Source organism: Salvelinus sp. IW2-2015, unplaced genomic scaffold (genome assembly GCF_002910315.2).
Source record: "Salvelinus sp. IW2-2015 unplaced genomic scaffold, ASM291031v2 Un_scaffold4400, whole genome shotgun sequence".
Taxonomy (NCBI): domain Eukaryota; kingdom Metazoa; phylum Chordata; class Actinopteri; order Salmoniformes; family Salmonidae; genus Salvelinus; species Salvelinus sp. IW2-2015.
In genome coordinates, this window is record NW_019945670.1 from 62,792 (window position 1) to 74,447 (window position 11,656).

General features: G+C 41.0%; 1 long non-coding RNA gene across 1 annotated transcript; it reads right to left on the minus strand.

The window, feature by feature from the left end:
* Positions 1-2,685: 2,685 nt before the first annotated feature.
* LOC112077238 (uncharacterized) lies at positions 2,686-11,421 on the minus strand. Its single transcript, XR_002895376.2, has 3 exons — positions 11,194-11,421; positions 10,483-10,630; positions 2,686-5,320 (listed from the first exon to the last, which is right to left on the minus strand). It is a non-coding gene; the product is annotated as an uncharacterized lncRNA (long non-coding RNA).
* Between the last annotated feature and the right edge of the window lie 235 nt (positions 11,422-11,656).

An 11,656-nucleotide genomic window follows, 5' to 3' on the forward strand; every position in this document is an offset into this window, starting at 1 on the left:
TGTCAGAGCTCTCAGCTGTTAGGAAACAGAGAATCATCATACATGAATGGGCTCCCGAGTGGCGCGGTGGTCACCCCTACCTTTTTTTAAAGGTATCTGTGATCAACAGATGCATATCTGTATTCCCAGTCATGTGAAATCCATAGATTAGGGCCTAATGAATTCATTTCAATTGACTGATTTCCTTATACGAGTGCTCCCGAGTGGCGCAGTGGTCTAAGGCACTGCATCTCAGTGCTAGAGGCGTCACTACAGACCCTGGTTTGATTCCAGGCTGTATCACAGCGGTCTAAGGCACTGCATCTCAGTGCTAGAGGCGTCACTACAGACCCTGGTTAGATTCCAGGCTGTATCACAGCGGTCTAAGGCACTGCACCTCAGTGCTAGAGGCGTCACTACAGACCCTGGTTAGATTCCAGGCTGTATCACAGCGGTCTAAGGCACTGCATCTCAGTGCTAGAGGCGTCACTACAGACCCTGGTTCGAATCCAGGCTGTGTCACAACTGGGCGTGATTGGGAGTCCCATAAGGCGGCGTACAATTGGCCCAGGTTTGGCCGGTGTAGGCCGCATGGTAAATACGAGTTAGTTCTTAACTGAGTTGCCTAGTTAAATAAAGGTTAAATAAATAAATAATAATAATAATGTGACAAATACAATTTGATTTGATTTATAAATCAGTATAAAACCATTATAACATAAAACAAGGTTCCTCCAGTTGTCCACCCCAGGCGGCTGTGTCTGCCACGTCACTGCAATACTTCTCAAACGCATCTGAAAACACACAGAGAGGGGTGATATTGGTGATGATACTGGTGATATTTTATACACACCCTGGAGTGACACTGCAGTGTGGACCACAAGTGATACTGAATTTCCTTTCGAAATAATGAAAAAAAAGGGGAAAACTACAAAATATTAGAAATAGTGGGCTTGAGACGTCTCATAACCACATACAGGCGAATCCTCACCAAATTAGAAGAACAAAAAGACCATGATTTTGGGGATTTTCTACGGGCATATCAAAGTTACAGATTGGGAACTCTGATCGTTTTAACGCCCATTTTATACAGATGGTGACACACTCATTCACCCCATCTCTTCACATTGGATGCAGTCAGGCCACTGAATATGCATCAGCAGACTATGTCAAAGGCCCATCCTGGTAGATCTGAACCTAATGCAGCTTGGAGTGATCAGATGACAGAAGTCACATTTAGGTGCCAGGTGTGACATCACCATCKAACTGAGCAGCGTCAGTAAGGAGGAGCTCCTCCTAAAATGTGATTATTTTTGTTAAATTATTTCATTTTCGTGAACAGTTTGGTTGTTTTAATGGAGCGTTCTCCACATCTGGAGATGATTGTCCTTTAAAAATATTGTTTTATTTTGAGATTGAGAGATTGATTAACCTGCTCTGAAAGCTAGCTAGTCTACTGGGTCATGTTGATCATCAAGCAAGAAGTAAGAAGGGCAGGACTGAGGAACTAGGACATCAGAACAACGAGAAGGAAGGAAGGGCAGGACTGAGGGACAATGAGAAGGAAAGAAGGGCAGGACTGAGGAACTAGGACATCAGGACAACGAGAAGGAAGGCAGGGCAGGACTGAGGGACAACGAGAAGAAATCATGCTCGCGTCACGTTATTCAATCATTGCACCCACACTGCTCGCGAGTGTCTGCGTAGCCAGGCGCTAAAATAGAACTTGGCTCTATTTGTGACGCTTGTCCCGCCTCTCCCATCTCCTCATTGGTTTTTAGGAGCATATACCCACGTGGGTGATTGAAAGATTAACTGAGGTCCACACTCCAGTCCAGTTGGTGGTGGTAATGCACCTTAAAATTGGTTGTCAACCACCATATAAAGTCCAAAGAAGAAGAAGCCTGAAGGAGGAGAGATTACTAGAAACTTTTATCTGTGGATTAATTGTTGGAGTTGAGGACCTTGTGCATTTCAGGTAAAATAACAACCCAATGTTTATATCCCAGGACAGATTAGCTAGCAACAGCAAGCTAGCTAGCTAAACTGACAAATGTTTAATGCTTTTCGACCGGTCCCCAAATTAATATAGTTGGTTCAGAGTTCGTTTTGATATTTCAACCTGTGTGTCCTGATCGCGTTGGGTGGGTGGACAAAAATCAACATGCGCGCGAGCGGTCTGGTCAGCATGTAAATTGGAGACAAGAATCCAATCTCTGGCCTGCTCTTCTATACAGAGCTGCTGCTTGGTGCCTCATGTAGGCACTTTGTTAGAAACAGAGTATTCACTAATGGCCCACAGATCTGAGTATTTGATGAACAGGAGCCCTGATAATGGACCATTAACACTCACAACAATGCCACTGTAATGACTCTAGAAGCTGCATGTGTCCTCTAGATACACGAGTTTACATCACTGAAAGAGAACTTCAAATCAGAAGACAGACCTGATGAGAAATCAGATTATTCCAAAAGTCCCCCCACACTCATATCTCTCATATCTAACCAAGCCACCCTAGCAGACATGGAGAGTGACAACCTGTCCCAGCTGTCCCAGGTGTTTGGGAGTGTCTGGAGGTGCAGTGGCTTGCGAAAGTATTCACCCCCTTTGCATTTTTTCTATTTTCTTGCCTTATAACCTGGAAATAAAATTGAATTTTTGGGGGGTTTGTATCATTTGATTTACACAACATGCCTACCACTATGAAGATGCAAAATATGTTTTATTGTGAAACAAACAAGAAATAAGACAACAACAAAAAAACTTGTGTGCATAACTATTCACCCCCCAAAGTCAATAGTTTGTAGAGCCTCCTTTTGCAGCAATTACAGCTGCAAGTCTATTGGGGTATGTCTCTATAAGCTTGGCACATCTAGCCACTTGGATTTTTGCCCATTCTTCAAGACAAAACTGCTCCAGCTCCTTCAAGTTGGATGGGTTCCACTGGTGTACTGCGATCTTTAAGTCATACCACAAATTCTCAATTGGATTGAGGTCTGGGCTTTGAATAGGCCATTCTAAAACATTTAAATGTTTCACATTAAACCACTCGAGTGTTGCTTTAGCAGTATGCTTAGGGTTATTGTCCTGCTGGAAGGTGAACCTCCGTCCCAGTCTCAAATCTCTGGAAGACAAACAGGTTTCCCTCAAGAAATTCCCTGTATTTAGCGCTGTCCATCATTCCTTCAATTCTTACCAGTTTACCAGTCCCTGCTGATGAAAAACATCCCCACAGCATGAGGCTGCCACCACCATGCTTCACTGTGGGGATGGTGTTCTCGGGGTGATGAGAACTGTTGGGTTTGCGCCAGACAGTGTTTTCCTTGATGGCCAAAAAGCTCAATGTTAGTCTCATCTGACCAGAGTACCTACCATATGTTTGGGGAGTCTCCCACATGCCTTTTGGCGAACACTAAACGTGTTTGCTTATTTTTCTCTTTAACCTCTCTGGGATCGCGGGACGCTTGCGTCCCAACAGCCTGTTAAAATGTAGAGCGCCAGATTTTTAAAAAAATCTATAAAATCAAACTTTATTAAATKACACATATAAGATACCAAATTAAAGCTACACTCGTTGTGAATCCAGCCAACATGTCAGATTTCAAAAAGGCTTTTCGGCGAAAGCATAAGATGCTATTATCTGATGATAGTGCAATGGCTACACTCCCTTTGTTGACAATTTCAACCATGCCGGCGCTACTCAAAACGCAGAAATAAAATATAAAACATGCATTACCTTTGACGAGATTCTTTTGTTGGCACTCCAATATGTCCCATAAACATCACAAATGGTCCTTTAGTTCGATTAATTCCGTCCATATATATCCAAATTGTCCATTTATTTGGCGCCGTTGTACCAGGAAAAACAGCCTTCAATTAGCGCAAAATCACGACAAAATATCTAAAAAATTACCTCTAAAGTTTGCCAAAACATTTCAAAGTACTTTTGTAATACAACTTAAGGTATTTGTAAACGTTAATAATCGATCAAATTGAAGACGGGTCAATCTGTTTTCAATACAGGATATCAACAAACTCACGGTACTTTTCAAGTCTTGCTCAACTCTCAAACATAAACACACGACGTCACTCCACTTCCGGGTGAATATCTTTCTCAGTTTACTATGGAAAAACCTTAACCTTTTTCCATACAATGGCGACATCCAGTGGAAGCAGTAGAAACTGCGTGGATAGTGATTAGAATTCTGGTGTGCCCATGATATCCCATTGAACATACAGGAACTTAACAATAAAAAAGTTAGTCCTCAGGGTTTTGACTGCTATATAAGTTCTGTTATACTTACAGATATGATTCAAACAGTTTTAGAAACTTCAGAGTGTTTTCTATCCAAATCTACTAATAATATGCATATCTTATATTCTGGGGATGAGTAGCACAAAGTTTAAATTGCGCACGCTATTTTTCCCTAAGTGAAAACTCTGCACCCTATCCTCAAGAAGTTTTAAGCAATGGCTTTTTTCTGGCCACTCTTCCCGTAAAGCCCAGCTCTGTGGAGTGTACGGCTTAAAGTGGTCCTATGGACAGATACTCCAATCTCCGCTGTGGCGCTTTGCAGCTCCTTCATGGTTATCTTTGGTCTCTTTGTTGCCTCTCTGATTAACGCCCTCCTTGCCTGATCCGTGAGTTTTGGTGGGCGGCCCTTTCTTGGCAGGTTTGTTATGGTGCCATATTCTTTCAATTTTTTAAATAATGGATTTAAATGGTGCTCAGTTGAATGTTCAAAGTTTTGAATCTTTTTTTATAACCCAACCYTGATCTGTACTTCTCCACAACTTTGTCCCTGACCTGTTTGGAGAGCTCCTTGGTCTACATGGTGCAGCTTGCTTGGTGGTGTCCCTTGCTTAGTGGTGTTGCAGACTCTGGGGCCTTTCAGAGCAGGTGAATATATACTGAGATCATGTGACAGATCACGGGTACACTGGCCCCGTCGGACGATACCCCTGGATAGGGCCAACCAGGCAGGATATAACCCCACCCACTTTGCCAAAGCACAGGCCCCACACCACTAGATGGATATCAACAGACCACCAACTGTTAAGAGAAAGTTGTTCTCAATGTTCATAAACTGAACTTCAATTAAACTACTCTGTCTGTTACTAAGAATTTGTAAGGTTCTTTATTGAAATCAGACAGAGGGTTTATTTACGAGAGCTCTGCTGTGCAAATACAAAAATGTCCCTTTTATAATATTCTCTTAACCTATACATACACACTAAACTTTGGATTCTCTCTTCTTCTCCTGGAGTCTCACCAAAGTTTATTACCACAGCTGACAGATACAGGAAATCCTCCATGAAGAACTCCTCCACCACAGGAGCCTGAAGGGTGCATAACAGGACAAGAAGAAGCGTCAGTGAATCAACACACTCAAGTCGAGTATAGCAACAACAAAAAAAGCATGACGTGATGCACCCCTCCTAGGGAAAGCCAGTGACTCAACCCCCTCGGCAGAGTTGCAAAGAAATATATATAGTATTAGGCCCCGGTGCACAACTGAGCAAGAGGACATTAGTGTCTAGTTTGAGAAACAGACACCTCACATGTCCTCAATTGGCAGCTTCATTAAATGAGATATATATATATATAACACACACACAGTACCAGTCAAAAGTATGGACACACCTAAACATTCAAGGGTTTTCTTTATTTTTTTACAAATTTCTACATTGTAAAATAATAGTAAAGACATCAAAACTATTAAATAACACATATGGAATCATGTAGTAACCAAACAAGTGTTAAATCTTTTTTGAGATTTTAGATTCTTCAAAGTAGCCACCCTTTGCCTTGATGACAGCTTTGTACACTCTTCGCATTCTCTCAACCAGCTTCATGAGGTAGTCATCTGGAATGCATTTCAATTAACAGGTGTGCATTCTTATAAGTTAATTTGTGGAATTTATTTTCTTCTTAATGCATTTGAGCCAATCAATTGTGTTGTGACAAGGTAGGGGGGTATACAGAAGATAGCCCTATTTGGTAAAAGACCAAGTCCTCTCATGGCAAGAACAGTTCAAGTAAGCAAAGAGAAACGATAGTCCATCATTACTTTAAAACGTCTTATGGCTGCGGGGCAGTATTGAGTATCTTGGATGAAAAGGTGCCCAGAGGTGCCCAGAGTAAACTGCCTGCTCCTCAGTCCCAGTTGCTAATATATGCATATTTGGATAGAAAACACTCAGAAGTTTCTAAAACTGTTTGAATGATGTCTGTGAGTATAACAGAACTCATATGGCAGGCAAAAACCTGAGAAAACCTGAGAAAAAATCCAACCAGGAAGTGTGAAATCTGAGGTTGGTCGATTTTCAACTCAGCCCCTATCGAATACACAGTGGGATATGGGTCATTTTGCACTTCCTAAGGCTTCAACTAGATGTCAGTCTATAGAACCTTGTCTGATGCTTCTACTGTGAAGTGGGGCCGAATGAGAGGGGATTGAGAAAGGTCTACCATGACCTGAACATGCGCTGACCGCGTTCATGTGAGAGCGAGCTCTGTTCCATCGCACTTCTGAAGACAAAGGAATTCTCCGGTTGGAACATTATTGAACATTTATGTTAAAAACATCCGAAAGATTGATTCAATACATCGTTTGACATGTTTCTACTGACTGTAACAGAACTTTTTGACATTTCGTGCTTATAGTCAACGCGCCTCGTGACTTTGGATTTGTTTACCAAACGCGCTAACAAAAGTAGCTATTTGGACATAAATGATGGACATTACCGAACAAATCAAACATTTATTGTGGAACTGGGATTCCTGGGAGTGCATTCTGATGAAGATCAAAGGTAAGTGAATATTTATAATGTTATTTCTGACTTCTGTTGACTGCACAATATGGCGGGTACCTGTATGGCTTGATTGGGCTCTGAGCGCCGACCTCAGATTATTGCATGGTTTGCTTTTTCCGTAAAGCTTTTTTGAAATCTGACACAGCGGTTGCATTAAGGAGAAGTGGATCTAAAATTCCATGTATAACACCTGATCTTTGATCAACGTTTATGATGAGTATTTCTGGAAATTGATGTGGCTCTCTGCAAAATCATCGGATGTTTTTGGAACTACTGAACATAACGCGCCAATGTATACTGAGATTTTTTTTATATAAATATGAACTTTACCAACAAAACATACATGTATTGTGTAACATGAAGTCCTATGAGTGTCATCTGATGAAGATCATCAAAGGTTAGTTTTATCTCTTTCTGCTTTTTGTGACTCCTGTCTTTGGCTGGAAAAATGGCTGTGTTTTTCTGTGATTTGGCGGTGACCTAACATAATCGTTTGTGGTGCTTTCGCTGTAAAGCCTTTTTGAAATCGGACACATTAACAACAAGATTACATTTAAAATGGTATAAGATACTTGTATGTTTGAGGAATTTTAATTATGAGATTTCTGTTGTTTGAATTTGGCACCCTGCACTTTCACTGGCTGTTGTCATATCGATCCCGTTAACGGGATTGCAGCCATATTAAGACATGAAGGTCAGTCAATCTGGAAAATTTCAAGAACTTTGAAAGCTTCTGCAAGTGTAGTTACAAAAACCATCAAGCGCWATGGTGAAACTGGCTCTCGTGAGGACCGCCACAGGAAAGGCAGACCGAGAGTTACGTCTGCTGCAGAAGATAAGTTCATTAGTTACCAGCCTCAGAAATTGCAGCCCAGATAAATGCTTCACAGATTTAAAGTAACAGACACATCTCAACATCAACTGTTCAGAGGAGACTGCGTGAATCAGGCCTTCATGGTCAAATTGCTGCAAGGAAACCACTACTAAAGGACATCAATAAGAAGAAGAGACACGAGTAATGGATATTAGACTGGTGGAAAATTTGAGATTTTGGTTCCAACCACCGTGTCTTTGTGGGACGCAGAGTAAGTGAACGGATGATCTCTGCATGTGTATTTCCCACCGTAAAGCATGGAGGAGGAGGTGTGATAGTGTAGGGGTGCTTTTCTGGTGACACTGTCTGTGATTTATTTAGAATTCAAGGCAAACTAAACCAGCAAGGCTACCACAGCATTCTGCAGCGATACGCCACCCCATCTGGTTTGGCCTTAGTGGGACTATCATTTGTTTTTCAACAGGACAATGACCCAACACACCTCCAGGCTGTGTAAGGGCTATTTTACAATAAAGGAGAGTGATGGAGTGCTGCATCAGATAACCTGGCCTCCACAATCCCCCGACCTCAACCAAATTTAGATGGTTTGGGATGAGTCGAACCGCAGAGTGAAGGAAAAGCAGCCAACAAGTGCTCAGCATACATGGGAACTCCTTCAAGACTGTTGGAAAAGCATTCCAGGTGAAGCTGGTTGAGAGAATGCCAAGAGTGTGCAAAGCTGTTAAGGCAAAGGTTTGAAGAATCTCAAATATATTTTGATTTGTTTAACACTTTTTTGGTTTACTACATATTCCATGTGTTATTTCATAGTTTTGAGGTCTTCACTATTATTCTACAATGTAGAAAATAGTACAAATAAAGAAAAAACCTTAATGAGTAGGTGTTTCTAACACTTTGACTGGTAGTGTACTTCCAGACACATTTACTCGTTGTGATCGGTAGTGTAGCTAGCTAGCTAGCCAACTTAGCCAGTTATCTTGGTGCTTGGTTGCGACAAGCATGCATTGGCAGGCAAGCTGGAGAAGACAAGCAGGCTACTATTCCCCATCGTTTATCAAGTGCAATTTTGACTGTAAACTAACTGGAAAAGTTTGAGAGGTATCTAATGTTCCTTCGTTAGATTTTAGCTCATCTTGTTCTGGCTAGCATTAGTTGTTGATCTGGCTAGCATTAGTTGTTGATCTGGCTAGCATTAGCGTGTTGATCTGGCTAGCATTAGTTTGATCTGGCTAGCATTAGTTGGATCTGCTAGCATTAGTTGTGATCTTGGCTAGCATTAGTTGTTGCTCTGGCTAGCATTAGTTGTTTGATCTGGCTGCATTAGTGTTTGATCTGGCTAGGCATTAGTTGTTGATCTGGCTAGCATTAGTGTTGATCTGGCTAGCATTAGTGTTGATCTGGCTAGCATTAGTTGTTGATCGCTAGCATTAGTTGTTGATCTGGCTAGCATTAGTTGTTGATCTGGCTAGCATTAGTGTTGATCTGGCTAGCTATGATTGTTGATCTGGCTAGCATTAGTGTTATCTGGCTAGCATTAGCTGTTGATTGGCTGCATAGCTGTTATCTGGCTAGCATTAGTTGTTGATCTGGCTAGCATTAGTTGTTTGATTCTGGCTAGCATTAGTTGTTGATCTGGCTAGCATTAGTTGTTGATCTGCTAGCATAGTTGTTTATCTGGCTAGCATTAGTGTTGCTCTGGCTAGCATTAGCTGTTGATCTTGTTAGCTTAGTTGTTGATCTGGCTGGCATTAGTTGTTGATCTGGCTAGCATTAGCTGTTGATCTTTTTAGCATTAGTTGTTGATATTGTAGCATTAGTTGTTTGATCTGCTAGCATTAGTGTTGATCTGGCTAGCATTAGGTGTTGATCTGGCTAGCATTAGTTGTTGATCGGCTAGCATTAGTTGTTGCTCTGGCTAGCATTAGTTGTTCTCTGGCTAGCATTAGTTGTTGATCTGGCTAGCATTAGCTGTTGATCTGGCTAGCATTAGCTGTTGAGCTGGTTAGCATTAGTTGTTGATATTTTAGCATATTGTGATCTGGCTGGCATTAGTTGTTGGATCTGGCTAGCATTAGCTGTTGATCTGGCTAGCATTAGTTGTTGATCTTATTAGCATTAGTTGTTGATATTGTTAGCATTAGTTGTTGCTCTGGCTAGCATTAGTTGTTGATCTTGTTGTTGTTGATGTGCATAACTGAGGGAGAGAGACCCTACCTTTTTATGGCTGTTTGATCAATAGGACAGTTCTCCTGGGGGTGTTACAGATTTCAATGTTACTAAAATGCTGTCAGTTCCAATTTAAAGGAACAATGTCCTGTAATTTCAGTACCTTTTTCCCGAGAACTGGACAAAAATAATTCCCTAGCTCTGTGCGTACCTGTTCGGGCCCCAAAACACAGTCATGTGAGCGCAGATTTTTAATCTTGTCGGCTCCAGGATTCGAACCAGCGGACATTTGGTTATAACCAAGTAGCCTTATAGTATGTAACCCAGGGGTTTTCATTTGGACTATGACGGGCAAATTACAAATTAGACAGTACTTTTGACAGTATTTCAATCTGAACGAAAAATGGTTTGAAGTGACTGAAATGCATCAGAAAGGAATTGGGAAGTTCAGAACATCATCATTTTGTATGTTATTTTTCYCCCAGTCTGATTTAGTGCCTGGACTCTGAGTCCTGCGCAGCTTGTGGACATTGTACAGGGAAACAATAGTATACAGCTTAAACAGTTTAAAACATAGAGAAACAATTTGTAGGAAGGTTCTTTCGCGACCCCATTTTTTTTATCTTTCTCTCGCGACCCATAGTTTGGTAAATTCTGTAACCACTGATATGTAGACAACAGTTACCTTTTCGTCTGCTCCTCCTCCTCATGATGAGTCTAGTTGTTCCTCGTTTCTGATTCAGCCCAGCCTCCAGCTTGGTAATATTCTGTCAGCTGTTTACACCTCTTCTTGTCATTTTTGGGGACAGCATTTTTCAAGCTCTGGATTTTAGCTGAAACATGGTTTATAGTTTGTGCCCTTCTCACAAATCACAATAGCCTATAGTAGTCATACAGCCATAACAATACCCTATTTGGTATTTTATTAGGATCCCCATTAGCTGTTGCATAAGCAGCAGCTACTCTTCCTGGGGTTCCACACAGAACATGAAACACAATACAGAATGGCATAATACAGAACATCAATAGACAAGAACAGCTCAAGGACAGAACCACATACATGTTTTTTAAAGGCACACGTAGCCCACATATCAATGCACACACGCAAACTGTCTAGGTCAAATAGCCATAACAATATCCTACGGTAGTCATACTGCAATAACAATAATTAGCTAACTAGCTAACCTTAACACAGATACAAGTATATTTCACTAAACTAAACTGCTGTTTTGATTTTCAAAAAGTTAGACTTGTTATTAAAAAAGAACAAATAAAATGAGTAGCTAGCTAGAATAACAGGTAGGCATGTCACATCTATCCCACTCGGGGTGTTACAACGGGAGTTGAACGCAAACTACTAATACAGCAACGATATCATTGTAAATCTTAAACCTACATTTAATTATCAACCTTGCAGGTCCTTCTTCTCCTTGCGATGTTGCTTGGCTAAGATCTCCTCGTCTGTCTCTACCTTTTCCATGACTGTATTTGTTTCGTTTATAAATACTGTAACATGTCCATGTTAACGTTATGATTTTGCTGTTATGTAGAATCAGATGAAATTGAACGTCAGCTGACCGCTCATTACAATTTAAACGTGTTGCGCTGCATTCTTCCGGGTTATTGAAATATCGCGATTTTCATTGGTCATCCCATCACAACAGTTTCCTTAGTTGATTGGTTAGGTCTGAGATTCTAGTCGACGGAGTTCGTTTTAATTTGACGTTCAGTCCAAATTCACGTTCAATTTAAAATTGATATTATTATTTTCAGGACTCTTTAAAATGTTGGATTCTCAAAGACCGATTATATGGGATTGGCAACGAACAAAACGCGAGTGAAGCTTTAACTAAATAACA